The sequence below is a fragment of the Vigna unguiculata genome, chromosome 10 (assembly GCF_004118075.2).
Source record: "Vigna unguiculata cultivar IT97K-499-35 chromosome 10, ASM411807v1, whole genome shotgun sequence".
In the NCBI taxonomy this organism is placed as follows: Eukaryota; Viridiplantae; Streptophyta; class Magnoliopsida; order Fabales; family Fabaceae; genus Vigna; species Vigna unguiculata.
In genome coordinates, this window is record NC_040288.1 from 22,934,046 (window position 1) to 22,958,723 (window position 24,678).

A 24,678-nucleotide genomic window follows, 5' to 3' on the forward strand; every position below is an offset into this window, starting at 1 on the left:
TAGTTTTTCTATGTGTTTCCTTCTACTAATCTTCTTTGTTATTCACATCTCCTTACTTCACTGTACTAATATTTCATTTTCATATGTTTTGTTTTAATACTATTTGTGCAGCTTTGTCAAGAGGAAGTTGTCACACATTATTCATGCCTCTCTATAGATGTTTTTGTTTGGTTTATCTATCTCTTATATTCTACCGTTATGTCTATTTTGATAATTTTTTTCTATTATAGTGTGTGTTTAATTTTCATTGATTAGATTTTGGTTTTGGTAATTTTCATTTTGCATTATGTTTGTTTATTTAATAATATTTGAAGTTTAATTTTTACAAACATAACCAGTTTGCTATGTGTTCTCTTTATTATAATCTTCTTACCAGTCTAGTGTACCAACATTTGATTTTCATCTGTTTTTGTTTATTTCCATTTCTACAGGTTTGTCAAGAAGTTGCAGTGAAAGATATTTACTGCTTTTGAATCCACATTTCAATATCGTTTTTCTAACTCTTATACATTTCTTTACACTGCATTGATAATTATGTTATGTTACATTAGTTTGTGTAATTAATTTTCCATTGATTACATTATTGTTCTATTTACTTTCATTATGCACTATTTTGTTTCATTCAATTAGATTTCAAATTATGTTTTAAGAAATTTAACTAGATTTTCTATGTGTTTCCTTCTACTAATCTTCTTTGTTATTCACATCTCCTTACTTCAGTGTACTAATATTTCATTTTCATATGTTTTGTTTTAATACTATTTGTGCAGGTTTGTCAAAAGGAAGATGTCACACATTATTCATGCCTCTCTATAGATGTTTTGGTTTTGTTTTTCTATCTCTTATATTCTACCGTTATGTCTATTTTGATAATTTTTTCTATTATAGTGTGTGTTTAATTTTCATTGATTAGATTTTGGTTTTGGAAATTTTCATTTTGCATTATTTTTGTTTATTTAATCATATTTGAAGTTTAGTTATTACAAACATAACCAATATTGCTATGTCTTCTATTTTATTAATATCTTCTTACCCACTCTAGTGTTCTAGCATTTGATTTTCATATGTTTTGTTTAATTTCATTTCAGAACCTTTGTCAACAAGTAGTAGCGAAAGATTGTTACTACTTTGGTATTAACATTTCAATAACATTTTTCTAATTGTTATACACTTCTTTTCTCTATATTGGTAATTATGTTATGTTATATTAGTTTGTGCAATTAATTTTCCATTGATTACATTACTGTTCTATTTACTTTCATTATGCACTATTTTGTTTCATTCAATTAGATTTCAAATTATGTTTTTAGAAATTTAACTAGTTTTTCTATGTTTTTCCTTCTACTAATCTTCTTTGTTATTCACATCTCCTTACTTCAGTTTACTAATATTTCATTTTCACATGTTTTGTTTTAATACTGTTTATGCAGGTTTGTCGACAAGAAGTTGTCACACATTATTCTTGCCTCTCTATATTTGTTTTGGTTTTGTTTTTCTATCTCATATATTCTACCGTTATGTCTATTTTGATAATTTTTTTCTATTATAGTGTGTGTTTAATTTTCATTGATTAGATTTTGGTTTTAGTAATTTTCATTTTGCATTATGTTTGTTTATTTAATCAGATTTGAAGTTTAATTATTAGAAACATAACCAGTTGTGCTATGTCTTCTCTTTTACTAATATCTTCTTACCCACTCTAATGTTCTAACATTTGATTTTCATATGTTTTTGTTTAATTCCATTTCAGCAGCTTTGTCAACAAGTAGTAGTGAAAGATTGTTACTACTTTGGTATCAACATTTCAATAACATTTTTCTAATTGTTATACATTTCTTTTCTCTACATTGGTAATTATGTTATGTTATATTAGTTTGTGTAATTAATTTTCCATTGATTATATTATTGTTCTATTTACTTACATTATGCACTATTTTGTTTCATTCAATTAGATTTCAAATTATGTTTTTAGAAACTTAACTAGTTTTTCTATGTGTTTCCTTCTACTAATCTTCTTTGGTATTAACTTCTCCTTACTTCAGTGTACTAATATTTCATTTTTATATGTTTTGTTTTAATACTGTTTGTGCAGGTTTGTCGACAGAAAGTTGTCACACATTATTCAGGCCTCTCTATATTTGTTTTGGTTTTGTTTTTCTATCTCATATATTTTACCGTTATGTCTATTTTGATCATTTTTTTCTATTATAGTGTGTGTTTAATTTTCATTGATTTGATCTTGGTTTTGATAATTTTCATTTTGCATTATGTTTGTTTATTTAATCAGATTTGAAGTTTAATTTTTTCAAACATAACTAGTTTGCTATGTGTTCTCTTTTATTATTATCTTCTTATCAGTCTAGTGTACTAACATTTGATTTTCATCTGTTTTTGTTTATTTCCATTTCTACAGGTTTTTCAAGAAGTAGTAGTGAAAGATATTTACTACTTTTGAATCAACATTTCAATATCGTTTTTCTACCTCTTATACATTTCTTTTCACTACATTGATAATTATGTTATGTTACATTAGTTTGTGTAATTAATTTTCCATTGATTACATTATTGTTCTATTTACTTTCATTATGCACTATTTTGTTTCATTCAATTAGATTTCAAATTATGTTCTTTGAAACTTAACTAGTTTTTCTACGTGTTTCCTTCTACTAATCTTATTTGTTATTCACATCTCCTTACTTCAGTGTACTAATATTTCATTTTCATATGTTTTATTTTAATACTGTTTGTGCAGGTTTGTCAACAGGAAGTTGTCACACAATATTCATGCCTCTCTATAGATGTTTTGGTTTTGTTTTTCTATCTCTTATATTCTACCGTTATGTCTATTTTGATAATTTTTTTCTATTATAGTGTGTGTTTAATTTTCATTGATTAGATTTTGGTTTTGGTAATTTTCATTTTGCATTATGTTTGTTTATTTAGTAGGATTTGAAGTGTAATTATTACAAACATAACCAGTTGTGCTATGTCTTCTCTTTTATTAGTATCTTCTTACCCACTCTAGTGTACTAACATTTGATTTTCACCTGTTTTTGTTTATTTCCATTTCTACAGGTTTTTCAAGAAGTAGTAGTGAAAGATATTTACTACTTTTGAATCCACATTTCAATATCGTTTTTCTACCTCTTATACATTTCTTTTCACTACATTGATAATTATGTTATGTTACACTAGTTTGTGTAATTAATTTTCCATTGATTACATTATTGTTCTATTTACTTTCATTATGCACTATTTTGTTTCATTCAATTAGATTTCAAATTATGTTTTTTGAAACTTAACTAGTTTTTCTATGTGTTTCGTTCTACTAATGTTCTTTGTTATTCACATCTCCTTACTTCAGTGTACTAATATTTCATTTTCATATGTTTTGTTTTAATACTGTTTGTGCATGTTTGTCAACAGGAAGTTGTCACACATTATTCGTGCCTCTCTATAGTTGTTTTGGTTTTGTTTTTCTATCTCTTATATTCTACCGTTATGTCTATTTTTATAATTTTTTTTCAATCATAGTGTGTGTTTAATTTTCATTGATAAGATTTTGGTTTTGGTAATTTTCATTTTGCATTATGTTTGTTTATTTAATCAAATTTGAAGTTTAATTATTACAAACATAAACCTGTTGTGTTATGTCTTCTCTTTTATTAATATCTTATTACCCACTCTAGTGTTCTAACATTTGATTTTCATCTATTTTTGTTTAATTCCATTTCAGCAGGTTTGTCAAGAAGTAGTAGTGAAAGATTGTTACTACTTTGGTATCAACATTTCAATATTACTTTTCTAACTCTTATACATTTCTTTTCTGTACACTGATAATTATGTTATGTTACATTAGTTTGTGTAAATAATTTTCCATTGATTACATTATTGTCCTATTTACTTTCATTATGCACTATTTTGTTTGATTCAATTAGATTTCAAATTATGTTTTTAGAAATTTAACAAGTTTTTCTATGTGTTTCCTTTTACTAATCTTCATTGTTATTCACATCTCCTTACTTCAGTGTACTAATATTTCATTTTCATATGTTTTTTTTAATACTGTTTGTGCAGGTTTGTCAAGAGGAAGTTGTCAAACATTATTCATGCCTCTCTATAGATGTTTTGGTTTTGTTTTTCTATCTCTTAGTTTCTACCATTATGTCTATTTGATAATTTTTTTCTATTATAGTGTGTGTTTCATTTTCATTGATTAGATTTTGGTTTTGGTAATTTTCATTTTGCATTATGTGTGTTTATTTAATCAAATATGAAGTTTAATTATTTCAAACATAAACCTGTTGTGTTATGTCTTCTCTTTTATTAATATCTTCTTACCCACTCTAGTGTTCTAACATTTGATTTTCATCTGTTTTTGTTTAATTCCATTTCTGCAGGTTTGTCAAGAAGTAGTAGTGAAAGATTGTTACTACTTTGGTATCAACATTTCAATATTACTTTTCTAACTCTTATACATTTCTTTTCTCTACATTGATAATTATGTTATGTTACATTAGTTTGTGTAATTAATTTTCCATTGATTACATTATTTTCTTATTTACTTTCATTATGCACTATTTTGTTTCATTCAATTAGATTTCAAATTATGTTTTTAGAAATTTAACTAGTTTTTCTATGTGTTTCCTTCTACTAATCTTCTTTGTTATTCACATCTCCTTACTTTAGTGTACTAATATTTCATTTTCATATGTTTTGTTTTAATACTGTTTGTGCGGGTTTGTCAACAGGAAGTTGTCACACATTATTCATGCATCTCTATAGATGTTTTGGTTTTCTTTTTCTATCTCTTATATTCTTTCATTATATCTATTTTGATAATTTTTTTTCTATTATAGTGTGTGTTTAATTTTCATTTACTAGATTTTGGTTTTGGTAATTTTCATTTTGCATTTTCTTTGTTTATTTAATCAGATTTGAAGTTTAATTTTTACAAACATAACCACTTTTGTTGTGTGTTCTCTTTTATTAGTATCTTCTTACCCATTCTAGTGTACTAACATTTGATTTTCATCTGTTTTTGATTAATTCAATTTCTATAGGTTTGTCAACAAGTAGTGGTGAAAGATTATTACTACTTTTGAATAGTTCCCTCCATTCTTTTCAACTTGTTCCTCCATTCTTTTCGACTATCAAATTAAGTGATTTTCAATTTGTCCCCAAATTCGATTTTTCGTCACACTTGCGCTCCAACATTTCATGCCAAAGCCTACCTTCATCAATAACTCTTGACAACTCGTGTTTAAATGGTAGCATCGTGTATGAACCATTCGTTGACAACTCGTAAAGTTTCTTGTGTATTATGGCCAAACTCCATTTCCATTTCTAGGATGGGAAACTCTATTCTATTTTCCCTATTATATTTTCATCCTCTATTTTGCTCTATTGAAAAACTCGCGTTTCCAGCCTCCATTTTGGTTTCACTTTGCGAGGTTGTGCATCGATCCTCCATGCCCCGTTATTTTCTATTGCATTAAGACTTTTTCTACATTCGGGTATTTGTTCTATGTTGGGGTTTCATTTCTTTGTTGCAATTTAATACCCATGAAACTTCAACTTATAGGATTGAAGGATGTGGGGTTTTATAAAATGTGAGGATGGTGGGGATAGTTAAAGGGGAAATGAATTGTCCTTGCTCTGGTTATCTAGTAGGAAGCATGGCCACTAAGAAAGGTGACAATTTGCACTGAATTAGTGAAATGTCAGTACTGTTTTAGCCATCAATTTAGCTACTATTTTAGCCACTAATTTTGCCACTAATACTATTTTAATTAAATTAAAAAACGTATCTATTTGCAACGGAATTAGCAACTAAAAATCAATTTGTTAAATTAAAATTTGTTCCTATAAGAGATCGAAAGTTCAGTTGCGAAATTGGTCTCCAATGCTTCAAGGTGACCAAATTTTTAGTGACCAACTAGTGACCACAATTTTGGTGGCTATTTAGCCACTGATTTTAAAATCAGTCGCTAATTGTTTTAGACTAGGGTTTTCGCCACTATTTATATTCAGTGGCAGATGCGATGGCTAGGGGTGTCAACCACTGAATTTATCCATTAAGCGACTGATTTCTTCGGTGGCTAAAATGTATTTTTTTTCTTGTAGTGTAATATTGAATCAAACCATTTATGTTGTGAAATAAATTAAAACAATATTAATATAAAGATGTTCCTTTATCAAGGTTAAATATGATTTTAGTCTCAAACTTTAAAAATGAATAAATAGTCTTCTTAACTTAATTTATTAAATTTTTTTATGTGTTAAATGATGTTTTAGGATTTTGTTTGAGCTGTATATATTGTTTGACATGTTCTAGTTCAAATGTCAATCTAGATTTTCATTTAACATATAAAAAAAATTAACGTCGTCAAACTAAGAAGACTATATTCATTTATTTTTAAAGTTTGAAATAAAAAATATATCAAAATTTGAAAATAAAAATGTACTGAAGTTTGAGATAAGGAAAAATTCCAATTTCCCTTATGAATTCAAGAACTACAAATATAATATATTATAATATATATATATATATATATATATATATATATATATATATATATATATATATATATATATGTTCCTACAGAGAACAAATAAGATAGGTTAGGCACAAGCGTCACCTTACCATGTAGTCCGCTATCTCCTCAGTTGGCCTCTTCCCGATCGATACATGTCAGCTTGAACCCAGGAGGGGTTACCTGCAGAAGAGTCTCCGAAGCTCAAGTAAGTCAAAGCTCTCAGAGAGTCAAATCAGTGATTAATGAATGCGTACCTTTAAATGATGGGGTCCACGCGTATTATAGAGCATTAATGACGTTTGACCATTTCATGGGTTGGGCCTTGACTTGGGCTCTAGGTAGGGCTTGCGAGTGGGCCAGGGCCCAAACCCAGGCCCTTAAGATTTATTGAATGCGGGGCTTCTATCATACTGAGTGTATTGAAGTGGTCAGTTTAGGCTGTAATCTTACCAGATATGCTCGAGTAGTCGGTCTAGACCGGCTACTTGCTTTGATGGCTTAGGTTAGTGATATGAGGTGCAGGTTGTCCCTTTAGACGTTTAGTTTAGGTTAAAACCGATACAAGTTAGGCTAACTCGGCCTAGGCTGGATACCTGGCGGCCTCAATATGCACATTGTTTACTTATTTGGTCGAGTTTGACTAGGTACGGTACACCAGTCCCCCAGCCTTGTCCGATATGAGTTGTCGGTCAAGGATGATATGTGTTGATAAGCTAGCGGAACCGGCTAGGTGTGATACACCAGTCCCCCAACCTTTAAGTGTGGTGAACAATGTTAAGGCTAAAAAAGTGATAACCGTCAGAGGGTAGGTGAAGGGGTGTCAGTGGTCAAATCGAAATGTTTTGGCGCCGTCGTTTTGAAGTATCATATCCTTTGCAATGATGGTGTCGATTGGTCTGTGGTATGGTTTTGGCGGGAAGAGTTTTGTCGTTTGGGATTATGGACTATAAATATGGGTTTGCAAACAGATGAGGGGTTACTTATTTCATTTGTGAATTCTGAATTTAGAGATCTTGTGCGCGTAAAACTGTCCGACTAGTTCTCAATTTCGACCGACATCTTCTCGTAAAAAATGAAATCAGGTATGTCTAGTAGTGGTAGCGTGTCTTCGTCTAGTAGTAGTGAAAGTACTGAGTCAGATAGAAATAAGGATAGGCGACTTGGCGAAGAGGGTACGAGTTCTGGAGTTGTTATGAGCGGGATGCCGATGGAGGTTGTGAGGGAGGTTCGAGAGGATCCCCCTGAAGAGTTGAAGGAGAGCAACTGGCCGGCGAAAGGCGGCTATGGGTGGGTTGTTGCTGATGTTCGTGATCAATCGTCTTTATTCAGGTGGTCTCGTCTGTTGAACTCTTGGCTGAACTGCACACCCGTCATTTCCAAGGGTGTTAGTGGAGACATTGTTTCATTGGAGAGGGTGAGTGTCGTCGACCGGGTATGCCACTGGCAGGAGGGGTCTACCGAAAAATTCTTCTACATGTATATGTGCCACTTTTCTCAGCTTCATGTGCGACTGCCCTTAGACGATTTCACTATGGGTGTGCTGCGGGCGTTGAATGTGGCACCTACCCAGCTACATCCTAATAGTTGGGCCTACTTGCACGCCTTCCGCATTCTATGCAAGTCCTTATATTTGGAGCCCTCTCCCTATGCTTTCTTATATTTTTATGACACCAGACCCTGAAGACCGGCTACTTGGCTCTCTTTGATCAGTCGCCCCAGCATCAGCAGACTAGATGCTTTCTCCCAGTCTTTCAAGCATTTCAAGGACGGGTACTTCAAAGTCGTCGTCAAGGAAGGGGGTAAATCTCATTATTTGAATGCGGATGGGAGTACCAAGTTTCCTTTTAGCTGGACCAACAATCCTTCTCGATATAAAGACATGGGAGTGGAGGAGTTGTCGGCTAGTGAGAAGGAGGTAGTGGGGATGTTGTTGAAGTTTGTGGATAAGTTGCCCACTAAGGGCCTAGTTAGGGTTTATAATTCGGTGCATCCGATAATAGATATTGAAGGTATCTATTTATTACTTAAGCTGTGTTAATAATGCTAAGTTGTTTTGATCCGAGTCGTGATATGTTATTGCAGGGCATATGGCGCAATCTGGCAAGAAGAATCTGGCGCTTTTTCAATCATTGAGGAAGGAAATGGCCGCTAAGGCCAAGGCGGCTGGGAAAGCTGATGTTCCAAACCTGCAGGAATCGGTTGTGGAGGTGCACGTACATGGCGGGACAAAAAGGAAAGTTGAGCTTCCGCCTCGACCCGGAAAGGGCAAAGATGTGAAGAAGATAAGGGCAGCTCTTCTTGGAACGGCTAGCGGGGCGGGGTCGGCTAGTGGGGAGAAGGTGCCTGAAGCCGGTTTGGTCGAGTTGCCGGAGATATCCGTTAGGAAGGATATCTCGATCGACCTCCCGGATACCGTTGTTAACTCTATTGATAATATGGAGGTGGATCATATTGTGAGAACAATGGTAGAGTTTGGAAGCAAGGCCTTAGTCCTGAGCCGGCGTGTAAGGTCTCTTTACAGAAGGGAAGTAAAGGAGGTGGGGGAGTTGCAGGGTAAGGTGGATAAGTTGGAGGAGGAGAAGGCGGCTTTAGAAAAGGAGAAAGAAGGCTGGGAAGCGGAAAGGAAAAGGCTGGCAACATGGAAGGTGCGTTGCTTGGATTCTGAGGATAAACTAAACAAGCGTATAGGGGAGTTGGAGGAAGACTATGAGGATCTGAAGGATAAGTATGATGGGGCTGTTGGGGAACTTGATGATCTGAAGAACAACGTCATCCAAGAGCATATTAATGGTTTTGAGAAGGGGTTGCGGCAGGCGGCTTTCTTCCATGCAGATGTGAATATCTCGGATTCAAGATTCGACGTAGATAAGGACGTAGTTGATGGGAAGTTGGTGAGGGAGGATGAGGGGGATGCTGAGGAGGTGGAGGAGAAGGCGGCAGAGGAGGAGCAGGATGCGGAAGCTGCCGTGGAGGGTGATGATAACAAGGTGACGTAGGACCTTTATTTTTTATAATTTGAAACTGGAATTCTATGTTTGTAATAATCCGTACACTATGTCTGTAATAATCCGTACACTCTTTTACTTTGCTTTTAATATGATCAATGCTTTGTGTATGCTATGTTTTTTATTGGATGTCAATAACTTGTGTGATGGTGGTGCGTTAGCGGTATGGTATAATTATGAGTGGGTGTTTTGATGTATGTGATGTTTGGCGAATTCGATTTTTTATTGAGGGTATTCGACCCTGACCGTTTTATTTGTGGTAAGTGTGGGAAATGAATTAACCAAGAGTAAATGATGTTCGACCCAGGCCGCTTACTTGGGGTAAGGGTGGGGAACTTAAACACATTAACCAAGAGTAAAGGGTGTTCGACCCTGGCCGCTTACTTGGGGTAAGGGTGGGGAACTTAAACGAATTAACCAAGAGTAAAGGGTGTTCGACCCAGGCCGCTTACTTGGGGTAAGGGTGGGGAACTTAAACGAATTAACCAAGAATAAAGAGTGTTCGACCCAGGTCGCTTACTTGGGGTAAGGGTGGGGAACTTAAACGCATTAACCAAGAGTAAAGGGTATTCGACCCAGGCTGCTTACTTGGGGTAAGGGTGGGGAACTTAAACGAATTAACCAAGAGTAAAGGGTGTTCGCCCCAGGCCGCTTACTTGGGGTAAGAGTGGGGAACTTAAACGAATTAACCAAGAGTAAAGGCATAGAGTCATAAGGTAGGGAACCCTTCTTTTTATTTATTTAATAGGGGTGCCTCATTAAAACCTCCTTGGCCAAAACCCTCCTTAGGGAAAAAAGACCAAGTGAGGAAAAAGAGTACACCCGGGGTTACAAGTATTGGTTCAATTACAATACATATTTAGCTGAAGTAGAACTTGAGGTGGGATACATTCCATGTGTTGGGAATCTCTTCCCCAGATAACTGCTCTAGGCGATAAGCTCCTCCTCCTGCATCTTCTCGTATGCGGTACGGGCCGTCCCAATTGGCGAAGAACTTGCCATCCTTCTTTCTAGCACTGCTGGCCATTCTCCATACTAGGTCCCCGACGACAAATGATCGTGGGTGTAGGTTTGCATTATATTTCCTGGCAGCTCGTTGTTTGGCGGCTAAATTGCGTATTTGGGCTTTTTCTCTGAGTTCGGGTAGGAGGTCGAGATGTAAGGCCATGTTTTGGTGGTTGTGGGTTGGGTCGTATAGTTCTCGGCGCAGGGATGGTTCGCCAATTTCTACCGGTATCATGGCGTCTGCGCCGTAGACTAAGCTGAATGGGGATTCGTTTGTGGATGATTGAGGGGTGCATCTGTAAGCCCATAGTACTTCTATTAACTCTTCAGGCCATCGGCCTTTGGCGGTGTCCAATCTCTTGCGCAGTTCTACGAGAATAACTTTGTTTGCTGCCTCTGCTTGCCCATTGGTTTGTGGATGTTCTACAGAGCTTGTGATGTGTTTGATGCCTAGGCCGGTGTAGAATTTGGCTAACTCCTTGTCAATAAATTGTCGACCATTGTTTGTTATAATGGTATGTGGTACACCATATCTGCATATAATGTCCTTCCACACAAACTGCTGGACTTGCTGGGCCGTGATGGTGGTTAGCGGCTTGGCCTCGATCCATTTGGTAAAATAATCAACGGCTACGATTAGAAATTTTACTTGCCCCTTGCCGGGTGAGAAGGGGCTGAGGATGTCCATTCCCCACTTAGCGAATGGCCATGGGGACAATATGTGGTGTAGTTGTTCTTGTTTCTGATGAATAAGGTTGCCGTGCTTCTGGCATGGCTTGCACTTCCTGACATGATCCTGGCAGTCTGCTTCTATAGTGGGCCAGAAGTATGCGGCTCTGAGAACTCTTGTAGCCATGGTGCGTGTGCCTGAATGATAACCACAAATTCCTTCATGTAATTCTTTGATGATATATTGGGCTTGCTCTGCCGTGACACATTTAAGTAGGGGTTGGCCGTATCCGCGTTTGTAGAGGTCATCGCCTGTCATAGTGTACCTGGCGGCCTTAGCCAGCCAAGTTTTGTCCGCATCGAGGGGGGGTTGCCGGTTTTGAGGTATTGAATGTAGGGGGTGATCCAGTTTTGGGTTTGGGAGGGGGTGACGTTGCTTGCTGGGGTGTGGGTTAATGTTTGGCAAGTGTGTGTGATGGAAGGTGTGGAGAGTGTTTGCTGTAGTAGGGATCGATTACGGTTTCTGAGTTTGGTGCTGGCCAATTTGGAAAAGATGTCGGTCCTGACGTTGTCGGTTCTCGGGATGTGTTCGACATGGACTTGTTCGAAAGTGGATTGAATAATCGCACGGACCAGATGATAATACTGTAGGAGGATGGGGTCTTTGATTTGGAATTCATCATTTAGGTGACCCACGGTGAGTTTGGAGTCGATTTTGCATGTTAACTTCTTGACGCCGACTTCACGGGCTAGGGAAAGGCCAGCGAGGATAGCTTCGTACTCGGCTTGGTTATTTGACATTTTAAAAGCAAAGTGAAGGGATTTCTCGATGAGGATGTTATTGGGGCCTTCTAAGACGATGCCAGCGCCGACACCCCTTGGGTTTGAGGAGCCATCTACATGAAGCGTCCACTGGTCCTCAACGGGTGTTTGTTGTAGGTCGTTGACGAAGTCTAAGAGACACTGGGCTTTGACGGGGCCGTGGGGTTCATAGCGGATGTTGAATTCTGACAATTCCACGGCCCACGATGACATGTGTCCGGCTAGATCCGGCTTTTGTAATATTTTTTGGATTGGGTAATCGGTCTTGACGGTTATGGTGTGGTTTTGAAAATATGGGCGTAGGCGGCGTGCTGCGTGGACCAAGGATAGGGCTAGTTTTTCTACCATCTGATACTTGGCTCCAGGATCTTGTATTGTTCTGCTCACAAAATACACAGGATGTTGTGTGCCTTCTACTTCTTGAACAAGGGTTGCGCTGATGGTATAGTCGGTGGCCATGATATATACCAGCAGGGGTTGGCTGGTGTCTGGTTTGTGGAGGATGGGGGGTGAGGTTAGGGTTGTTTTGAGTTTTTGGAAGATCTGTTCACAATCATCAGTCCACGTGAACCGGACAGATTTCTTTAGGAGCTGGATTATGGGTTGAGTTTGTTCAGCTAGTTTGGGTAGGAAGCGAGAGATGGCCGTGAGGCGGCCGATTAGGCGTTGGACTTCTTTGACGGTAGTGGGGCTGCGCATTTCGATGATAGCCTTGCATTTTTCAGGGTTAGCCTCTATGCCGCGTTGGGTTAGCATGAAACCAAGGAATTTACCCCGGTCGACGCCGAATACGCATTTGTCGGGATTTAGGCGGAGGTTATATTGGCGCAGCGCGGAGAACACTGCCTCTAAGTCTTCAGCGTGCTGATGATAGCTTGGGGACTTGACAAGCATGTCATCGACGTAGACTTCGACACAATGTCCTATTAGACGGCTGAAGACTTTGTCCATTAGTCGCTGGTAAGTTGCCCCGACGATTTTGAGGCCAAAGGGCATGACCCTATAGAAGTAGTTGGCGTCGTCTGTGATGAAGGCGGTCTTGTGCATATCTGCTGTGGGCATGGGGATTTGGTTATAACCTGAATATGCGTCTAAAAAGCTAAGCACCTTGTTTCCTGCTGTGCCGTCTACGAGTCGATCGATGTTGGGTAAGGGGTAGGCGTCGCGAGGGCAAGCCTTATTCAAGTCTGTGTAGTCTACGCACATCCGCCATTTGCCATTGGCCTTCTTTACCAAGACAACGTTAGAAAGCCAAGTGGTGTATTGAGCTTCTTCTATAAATCCTGCGCTCAGTAACTTGTTGGCCTCCACCTTGGCCGCTTGTCGGCGTTCTTCCCCAAGCTTGCGCTTTTTCTGGGATACGTAGCGGGCTTCTTTATATATGGACAGTTTGTGGGATGCCACCTAGGGGTCTACTCCAAGGAGGTCGGCGACCGACCAAGCGAAAAGATCTGTGTTGTTGAGGAGGATGGGTGTGATTGTGGCACGCTCATCAGAGTTTAAACCGGTGCCTAAGTTAATGGAGTGTCCATTGGGGAGCTCCAAAGGAGTGGTGTCCTCGACTGGTTCGAGGCGGATGTCCCGGCCTATTCTAGGGTCAAGGTCCTCGTCGGATAGGGCTATGCGGGAACCAGGGGGTCGTTCGATATGGTTGGTTTGTTGGATTGGGAGTTGTGGTCGTAAGCTTGCCATATAGCACTCGCGTGCCAAGCGTTGGTCACAGTGTATGATTAGAATGTCGCCGGATGGGGCGGGGAACTTCATGGCCAAGTGAGGGGTAGAGACGACTGCGCCAAGTGTATTGAGGGAAGGACGGCCCAGGAGTATGTTGTAGGATGTTGGCGCATCGACTATATGGAAGCAGATTGGGATGATTTTGGTTTGGGTTCCTTCCCGAAAGACGGTATGGAGGTCTATGTAGCCCCGGGTGGATACTTGTTCGCGTGGGCGGGTATCAGGGCGTGGGTGAGGTTGTGGGGTGGGGTTGGAGGTGGGGTTGGAGGTGTTGGCGGCGTAGTCGTTGCAGAACTTGGTGTGAAGGGTTTGCATTTCCTCCATGCGGACGTAGTCGGCTGCACGTAGCTTGAGTTCGTGCATGGAGGCGGGTGGGTGGAGGTAGACATTGTTGGCGAAGGGGTTGGGTTGTAGGGTAAGAGTCATACATTGGAGTATCATCTCCTGGTTGAGGTGTGGTGTACGAAGGACGGCTTTACTGAAGCGATCGATGAACGCTCTGAGTGGTTCATTGGGCTCCTGTCTGATACCCAGTAAGGATATGGTGGTGGTCTGATGTTGGCGGCTTCTAGCAAAATGGGTGGAAAACATGTGGGAGAGGATGTCGAAACTATCGATTGAATTGGGCGGGAGAGTGGTAAACCATTCTAGGGCAGGGCCTTTGAGGGTGGTGGGGAAAGCTTTGCAAAAGACTGTGTCTTGGGATGTGTACAGGACGACGTGGGTGATGTAGACTTTCAGGTGTTCGTCAGGGTCGGTTTTGCCGGTATAGCGATCCAGGTTGAATGGTTCCCACTGGGCCGGGAGAGGGGTGTTGACGATAAAGTCCGTGAATGGGTGGCGGCGTCTGGGCTGGTGAGGGGGGCATGTGGGGCGGGGGTGGGTGGTTGATCATAGCAGGAAAGGTGGAGGTGATGTTGTGAGGAGGAATGTAGGTTGTGGGAAGATATTGTGGGTTGTAGGGTGGGATATGTGTGGTATGGAGGTCGGTGGGTATGTTGTAGGGGGCGTGGGTGGTGGGGATGGTGGGGGCGGGAGTTGGGGGTGCGGTGAGCCCCGGTTGACCGGATGGAAAGTGATGGGGATAGGTAGAGGTAACGGGTGTCTGTTGGGTGGTGGTGAAGGTGTGGGGGTGGGATTGTATTCACTTTCTTCCTCTGTAGGCTGGAAAGCCGGAGACTTCACAGCTTCAGAGGTTTCTTTGGCTTTTCTCTTCAGGTTGGGATCCGCCTCGATCCTTCGCCTGAGGCGAGAGTTCTCTTGTCTCAGCGCCTCCATTTCTTCAGCACTGCGCTTCTTAAGGTCTGCGAGTTCTTGTTGCATCTTTGCTTGGCCGTCTAGGATGGCGGCCAAGTCAGGGGTGATGCTGGGAGGTCTAGAGGTACCAGCGTCCGCTTGCTTGTTCGTTCCAGCTCTGTTGCGGGTAGAAACCATCTTCAGAGAAAAAACGGGTACTAAAGGTGTTCGTCTTGTGCCCCACGGTGGGCGCCAATTGTTCCTGCAGAGAACAAATAAGATAGGTTAGGCACAAGCGTCACCTTACCATGTAGTCCGCTATCTCCTCAGTTGGCCTCTTCCCGGTCGATACATGTCAGCTTGAACCCAGGAGGGGTTACCTGCAGAAGAGTCTCCGAAGCTCAAGTAAGTCAAAGCTCTCAGAGAGTCAAATTAGTGATTAATGAATGCGTACCTTTAAATGATGGGTCCACGCGTATTTATAGAGCATTAATGACGTTTGACCATTTCATGGGTTGGGCCTTGACTTAGGCTCTAGGTGGGGCTTGCGAGTGGGCCAGGGCCCAAACCCAGGCCCTTAAGATTTATTGAATGCGGGGACTTCTATCATACTGAGTGTATTGAAGTGGTCGGTTTAGGCTGTAATCTTACCAGATATGCTCGAGTAGTCGGTCTAGACCGACTACTTGCTTTGATGGCTTAGGTTAGTGATATGAGGTGCAGGTTGTCCCTTTAGATGTTTAGTTTAGGTTAAAATCGATACAAGTTAGGCTAACTCGGCCTAGGCTGGATACTTGGAGGCCTCGATATGCACATTGTTTACTTATTTGGTCGAGTTTGACTAGGTACGGTACAATATATATTGAATTTTTTAACTCATTTATAATATATAATGTTTAATTGACTTGGTCAAGATCGCTCAATCAAATAACATAGTTTGAAGTGACATAATAGATTAATTAATTTAAAATCGTTTATTAGATTTTAGAATCAATTACGAATTCATATTTAAATTGTCAACTTTAGAGATCAACAACAGCAAAAGTTATGTGTTAAAAAGTAAACATTCAACATTCTATGATTTTAATTAAGTAGTAAGAATATATAACTAATTACAAAACATATGTTTTGTTTGTAAGACCATAGTTTAACTCAACAATATATGATGTAAGATGTAATTATTTATTTTGATAGATGATACAACATTGTTTAATTTGGTTTCACCTCTAACAAATCAATATGCTAAGACAATAAGAAAATATAGTAAAAATAACCTCATACTACACTCGAAAAAAAAATTAAATGTTTATCTTATGTTGAAGGGAATGTTCATTATTTCCATATGCTAAGAAGATTCATTCAAATACTATCACAAAAAAGACATTTTATGTATGTTATTTTAGATTTTTTATGTTTGTTGTATATGCAAATTTTTTATCTTTGTTTACTCAAATCTACACAAAATTTGTTGTTGTTGTTGTTCCTCTTCTTGTTGTTGTTGTTCCTCTTCTTCTTAAGAAGGACCTTCATGTATAACAATGACTATAGTAATAAGAATGAGAAACTAACCTCAATGACGAAAAGAGTTCAGAAGGAAAAATGTTTCCCAAAGAACCACACATAAGAATGGCCAAAGAATAATTCATAAAAGAATAGTTAACGGTTGCGATTTGTCTCAAGATTGTTTTTCAATTTTTCAATAGAAAGAAAAGGGGGGAGTATTCTCAAAAACTTCATATCTATATTTTTATTGGCGGCATGGCCGAGTGGTAAGGCGGGGGACTGCAAATCCTTTTTCCCCAGTTCAAATCTGGGTGTCGCGTGATCGATAAGAAACTGTAAATGAAAGATTGTTCAAATAATTTACCATCTCCGAGTTTCACTATCCATTCAGAGAATTCTTGAATTTGTCTTGCATCGGATTTTTGTAACTCATTTTGCAATAAACGCATATTCTTTGTCAGTGTTAATATCTGACATTGGTCCAAAAGATAGGAAGCATTAATTGTTGCATGAACAATATTTGATCTATTTCCTCTAGGAATAACAAGTAGAATTTGCCTGAAATCACCTCCAAAAACTATTACTTTTCCACCAAATATAGATTTAGATTTATTTTCTTTTCTCATTATATCATTCAATGTTCTTTCTAGTGCTTCGAAACAGAATTTATGTGCCATTGGTGCCTCATCCCATATAATTAACTCAGCCTACTGTAATAATTCAGAAACCTCACTTCCTTGTTGGATATTACAAACTGAGGTATCTAGTGTTGGTACTGGAATTTTAAATTTTGAATGCGTCGTTCTTCCTCCTGGTAACAATAGAGATGCAATTCCACTTGATGCGATTGTTAAGACATTTTTCATTGACTATGCAAAGCTAAAACCAATATCTTCCACATGAATGTTTTTTCTGTCCCACCATAGCCATATAGGAAGAACATAGCTCCTTTTTTACTTCTCACTGCATGCATTATCTTCTAAAAAATTTGTCGTTGCTCATCTATATAGTTTGTGAAAAGTAAATTAATATTAGTTTATATTACTAAAATAAAGTAATTTAGTAGGTAATATAGGATATTTGCAATGTATTATTATTACCAGTAAGCAAGTTGAAGTTTGATTGAAACTAATGTTTTTGATCCTCAATGTTAAAATCAAGTTCAGCATAAATTAATCTATTTCCTAAATGACTTGTAACATAGTCATTAGGATAAGGCATGTATGGGTAGTCCTTCAAGCTCTTTCTATTTATTTGGAGAAGGTTTTCTATCTCCAACAACGTTAAATTTTGTAGCTGGTCAATAGTTAGATGCAATTATACATAAAAGAAAAAAGTTATAGGTTAGTACATGAAATATATAAAAATGTTGAACTCTAGAGTATAAGAGTTTTTGTACCTGGAAATTTGGCTATTTTTCTTTGATTATATTGAATGTCATCTGAAAGCCATTCCCAAGTCTTTTGCCAAAATAGTTATGGATTATTGACACAATTAGACAATAATATAGTTACAAACAACTTTCTAAGATAATATCCTGAACCCCAATCCTTTGCTTCTTTAATAGCTTCAATATATTCTCTATCATCGGCTAAGAATCCTGATGCAAAGCAAGCTTCTCTAAAAGTGGGATATGTTATGTTATCAACAGTTTTGATGTCATCATAGGACGAAGGTCCCTTTACGACTGTTAGCATCCTCCATAAATAAAAAAGCTCCTAGTACTTGGTGGTACCCAAATAAGTCTTCCTATCGTATTTCCTCTTTGTCTAGGTTTTCAACATCTATTCTTCTTGACATAAACAAACTTGGAAGCAAATTATGTGTATGTTAAATTTCTTGCTGTAAAGCCCTCATATTTCAGCCTCAATCTTTAAGGGCTGCCCCAAGGTCTAATGGGCCTAAGGGTTGGGCCATGGGGAGCTAAAATAACCCAAGACCTGCCCTAACCCACTCATTCGTATCATTTCAGAAAAATAGTTCTCCCTTACTTCCTCTTTGAGCAGTTGTGAAGCTTTGCTAGGGTTCAGTCACTGTTTCTCATCAAGTGAACTCATACTAGTTTTATACTCTTCGTACGTCAGCTTTCAACTCATGCTCTTGCTCCATTCTGTTCATTCTTCGTAGTTCCAACTAGGGTTGTCTTAATGAACTCGTTTTAAGCTCATTCCACTGTTTTCCAACCCTCGAAGCTATTGCTTGAGCTACTTTTCATCACGGTTCGGGTGTCGAAGTCCTCTGCTAACCCCTTTTCCAGGTAAGGGAAGTTAGGGTTTCACGTTATTTTTATTTTATGCGATTAATGTTTTGTGAAATATGAGAAACGTTTGGGGAAAACGTTAGTTTTTGATATATTTCTGAGTTAGGGGTTCAAATATTCATGAAACTATGATATTTGACGTTATTTCTCGTATTCTGGATGCGTCGCGCAGTCGCTGAGCGAGTTGACTTAGTCACTAAGCGATTGTGTATTTTTCTAATATGCCCAGTTTTAGTAAAATTGACTTTCCCAACTCATTAACCGTTGGATTGAGCTCAAATTTTGACATTTGGTTCATAACATGCTATTTTATGGTTTGACCGGTTGGATCGTCGATTAGATGTCTGTAGCTTGAGAAATGTGTCACGCATTACTGCAATGATTTTTGGTTTTGTGATAATAAATTTTCTTAGGAATTTTGGTGTAAGAATTATGGTTGTGGGTTGTGCTTGATTGTATGGAATTGCAGGTACTTAAATGTTGGCACTCATTTATTTGGGATGAATACTATTTTGTGATATATGTATGTCTTGGTATGTATTTATAAAGTATGAGATGAATGAATTTGCATGAGTGATATGATTCATGGATTATGAATGATGAACTTGGATAAATCTTAGCATGCGATTTCAATGGAATGGTTGGTATCAAAATGGCATGGTATTGGTATGAAGTACAATTCTATATTCATGGATTGGGAAGGATGAGTTGGAATGGATTCAACATGGAATATGAATGTGGATTTTGTTATAAAGGTTGGCATGAAAGTTATGTGCATGATAAATAATACTTTATTGATTGAGTATGATTGGTCTGTGTCAGTGCGTAATTCCATGAGCCTCTAGGTGAGACCTCATGGTGGTGCTTCAGTGGTCGGGACGTAATTCCATGACCCCTATTAGTGGGAGTTCATAGTGGTGCCCCATCTATATAATTTGGTAAGGATTCAAGGTAAGGTTGCATCCTGACACTCTAAGGAGTCAGTTAGTCTCACTTAGAGCGGACTGACTCTTGTGGTGAGAGTAGCAGAAGGCTGAAACTCATTAAGGGCTAACCTTGTGTGTGGGGATTGAGACATTGTACCACTTGTAACACCTAGCTCAGGGTGAGCAGAGATATCCACCACAAGTGTAAGCATCCGTTGAATCCGACTAGATTATATGTAATCCGGATGAGTCGAGTCTGACTCTAGTGTATTGTTTGAGAAGTCATAACATGATTGATTGATAAATACTGTTTGGATTGTGTGATAACATGTGACTGCATGATAAACTTTTTCTACTCTAGCTTACCCTGTTGCTTGTTTGGTTGTTTTGTATGGTGTGCCTTGAGTATTGTAAATAGTTATACTTATGTTCCAAGACTGCGCTTCTATGTTATCCTGTGTGACGTTTCCTTTAATTAGGGTTATCGATTAAATGGGACGTTACACTTGCCTCTTGGAATGTTTTGTTGCACTCCATCCAAGTTGTAAACATTGATTGTGAAATGCTTGGTTTAGAAATTATGTCATCAATGTCATCTTCATCTTTAAAATATACACCGTGCTCACCTTCAAGATGGAAAAATTGTCTTTCCACTGCTGGATTTCTTCCATGAATAGGAAAAGAAAATATTCGCCAACATGTTTCACATGGAGATATGTATCTACAATCTAAATATTGTTTGATCTCATCAAATGGTTGAGATAATGAGTTGGCTTGAGTGTCATTAGGAACAATAGCAGCTGTTATCTTGTCATATCCTTTGTTGATATATTTGAATAAGTACTTGATTGAAGTACTTTGATTACACCATTCAACATTAATATGTGCTTGATACTTTAGTAACAACATGGGATTATAAGGAACGACAAAACGATTGTCTAATGTGATATCATTCTTAACAATGTTACAACCATTGTCTCTTCTTCTATAATGAACAAAACCATCTTGGTTTATGACGATTATTTCTTGAAACTTTTTTGGAAAAAATCAAGAACATCTTCCGTTTTTCATGCAAGGTGATGATTTATTAGACATACCATAAGGTCCGTGAAGCATATGATCTTTCACACAATTATACAACTGGGGATTTTGCTTGGAACATGGTATTTCAGTTGATATCACTTTATCTATGTCCTCTGCATTTGGATATTTGCTAGATGGATGCAAAAAAAATAAGTAGATGAGCATGTGGTAATCAACGTTTTTGGAACTCAATGGTATGCATGTCTGCAAAGAAAATTACACGCTCTAGTTAGAAACATTATGCATTATAATAATTACTTTGAATAACATATAACATTGAAACTTACATGCTATAACTCTACCCATCACGTGTTTTTTAGTCAAATCTTCCAGAAATTTATCAAACTTAATTTTGAAAATTCTAGATATTATATCTGGACGATCTGATGGTGTCAAAGTCAATTCCTCCAATAATCTTGTTATTTCTGGCCAATTTGGATTGCAAGTAAAAGTTAGAAATAGATCTGGAAAACCAACATGGCTACAAATCGCCATTCCATCGAAATACAGTTGGTCCATAAATCTTCTACTACCAACAAAAGTTGATGGATGCACAACCCTTTTTCCTTTGTCTGCTCCTTCATTATGTGAACTGGTTGTTGGTTGGGAAGATTAATATATTTATCAACCCTCAACTTAGCTTGATTGTTTCTGACAAATGATAGTCTCTCATATTCTACCATTATATATCCATCTACCACAAATTGTTGGAACAACCTTTTAGATCTTAACACAGTGCTTGCCTCTGATTGTCTAGTTTGAATTCGAAAACAAAACAATTCTCTTATAGTGAGTCAATTTCTCTTTTTATGTGTGCGGTCACGATGGGCAACATCTTCTCTATAGCCATCTTCTCCATAGGGAAACAATAAGGGATATTGATATCCTAAGTAACTTGGGTGCAATTAGTTTATTCTTTGAAGCTTGCCACTTCTATTTTCCAGTATTATATCCCTAGGAGATGTTGTATCAACATCACCTACTATCAGTGTAGCTACTTCCAAACTTTTGGTATATTATATATACGACCATCTTTAGCCCTGTCAGATATCAATCTTAGTTTCAAATCTTGATATGGCTGATCTTTATATCTATCTCTGGCCATCCTAAATGATTTTGTATGTACATTATGAGCATCCAACATATCTCTTAACTTTCTTACAATTTCAACATCAACCTTGTTTTCGTTCCTGCCATTACACATATGAATTCATAAATAAAAATATAGTTAACAACCATGAAGAAAGTTAATGCTTTTATTTTGTTTACCATTATGTGTTAAGCATATAATGTACAAAGTGAGAAATGGTTAAAAGAAGTATAGAAATAAAAAGAGCATTTTACCTTAAAAATTTCATTCTGTTATGTATTTCATTCGCATTGTCATATATGTATAGTTGAACAAACTTAGGTAGTTGTCCTGGCAATGGTAATAAGCTTCCTATTCTGTGACATGATTGTCCTTGTATTCTCAAATTTGAAGGTCATTTTCCATTGTTGAATGAGTTATCAAGCTTTGCCCCAAGGGAAGTGAATGCAAACATCATGTTGTATGCTCAGATGTTTTGCTGGTAATTCTTGCTATCTGCAAAGTTACTACTAAATAGAAGATGTTGCAGTAGAGATGGAGGTTCTTTTAAGAGTGGGAGTTGAACTTTGCCATTACCACAACATAGTTGAAACTTTGGATTAGCAGCATTTCTATGTTTCATTATTCTTTCCTAGTACCACATATAGGCTTTGCAATGATGGCATTGGAAAATAGGATTGCCTATATCTGAATAACCTTCAAAGGATTTGAAATTTGTTTTAGCTAATTATATTAAAAGATTGAATATAACTTAACTTCATAGTAATGAACTAATGATTTATTTTTTACTTGAATTTGTTATGCACAGTATTTGTTCTCTTGAAAGTATTTCTTCATCATCATCACCAGAATTATTATCAAATGTCTCATCTATTCATATGTGAAAACATCATCATGAGATAAAATTATACATATATAATAAATGTAATCATAAAAACAATAATGCATATGACAATTAATGTATATGAGTAACTTACCTTGGGATTGAGCATTGACAGTTGGAGTAAGATAATTTTGAAATTTATGAACTTCATCTAATCCATTAAAAGCATTTGATTGACTTTCTGCAATAAATGTTGTAGTGTTTTCTGTTTTTGTTTCTTGAGATGCATTTTCTGTAGGAGATCTGTCCAAATTCATTTTTTGTTGTTTGGGACACTTTGTCGCATTCTTAATTATATTTTTCTTTTCATATAGAATATTCTTTCTTTTCAACCTCGCCTTTGCAGATAGTTGCTTATTTATGTTATTTTCGACGTCCATAGAGTGTTGAAAATGTCTGAAATTGTTATATTTGCATTATAAATTTATAATTCACTGTTGATTGATAGCTAAAATTTGAAATTGTTGTTCTGAACAAAGAGAGAAAAAATGCTTACCCAAATTTTCTTTGATTTTTGTAATTCACAGTGGTAGAGAAGATGAATTTGAAAAGATGAATTTGAAATCTAAAACTCTTTGAGTTGACAAAGGAAAAAAGGTAACTCTTCTTCTCTCCATATAATAGTTGATAGTGGACTAAATACTAATTAAAAAAAGTGAATATAGGAACTGTGAACTTTTTGTAGAGAGGTCACTCTTGTATAACTGAATATGGCAGTTGATAATATGACCAATTTGTGAGAAGATGCCAAAAGTATGGGCAGTTGAAGGTCACTATTGTCGTTTGATTTAGTATTTCTATAATTATTTTTTTTTAAAGAAGCGAGTTTGTTGGTGGTTATTATTAAGTTGCTAATAAGTGATCTTTCTCCACTTTCTTAACGATATTGATATTGAATTGCAATTTAATTTCATGAGAAGTGACTCTGGAGGCCAATATTGAGTTTAAGGAATGCAAAACTGGTATACAATTTTATGACTATTACACATAGATCGTTACACATGGTTGATAATTACATTTAATTTATAAACACCTGTAACATTTTTTATATCAATGATTCTCTTTATGAGTGACATGTGTATTGATTTAGCCTAGTCTATATCATGTTTTTGTCGTGAGATGTGTATTGATTCTCTTATGTACTGATTCTCAAACATGTATTGCGGGAGCATTTGGTGAATTTGCTACTAGGATTGGAAATAATGATGTTGGTTTTGTTCTGGGAATTAGGAAGCTTTTGCTCAAGGTATACTTAAGATTATGTGTGCAATTTAATACTTAAGATTATGATTGATTAAGTAACAACTGTTGTGTGCAACACTTGAATGAATATTATCTTTTTGGACCCCTATTAGCTGGAAAGGAAATTTACTTTGCTAATTATTAAATCTCCTTCCATGTCAAATAAAATATCTTGCTAAAAGGTAATTATTCTTTTTTTAATTTTAAACCTTATTCATGACTAATACTTGCAATCAATCTTGTTGTATTTTTACCATTCAAGAATAAACGACTAATATTTTATCCACAAAATACTTGTATTTAAAATAATATGTTGGTCATTCAAAAAGTAAAACACAACCATAACAAAGATAATCTTACTCATAATTTAAAAAGTACAAAACATAACCATAACAAAGATAACCCTTCTCATAATTTAATTTTTCTCCTTTTTGACTGTCTTGCTCATCTTTGTAGTTGACATTTCAGCATTTTTTAATTCTTGTGATAATTGATTATCATTGTCAATATCTGAACACAATCTCTTGCATGGAGTTACAGAAAATGATGTATTTGGATCATGATTAATTTGTTGATCCACAAAAACTTTCCTACAAAAGTAAAGAATATATATAAGGTCCTATTATATGATGTAATAAAGAGGAAATAAAAATGATATATCAATATACTTACAATACAGGT

The 24,678-nt window shown here is 36.9% G+C and overlaps 1 non-coding gene across 1 annotated transcript; it reads left to right on the plus strand.

Annotated features, from left to right (window-relative positions):
* Positions 1 to 16,762: 16,762 nt before the first annotated feature.
* Positions 16,763 to 16,833, plus strand: TRNAC-GCA. The gene has a single exon. It is a non-coding gene; the product is annotated as a tRNA-Cys (tRNA).
* Positions 16,834 to 24,678: the final 7,845 nt, after the last annotated feature.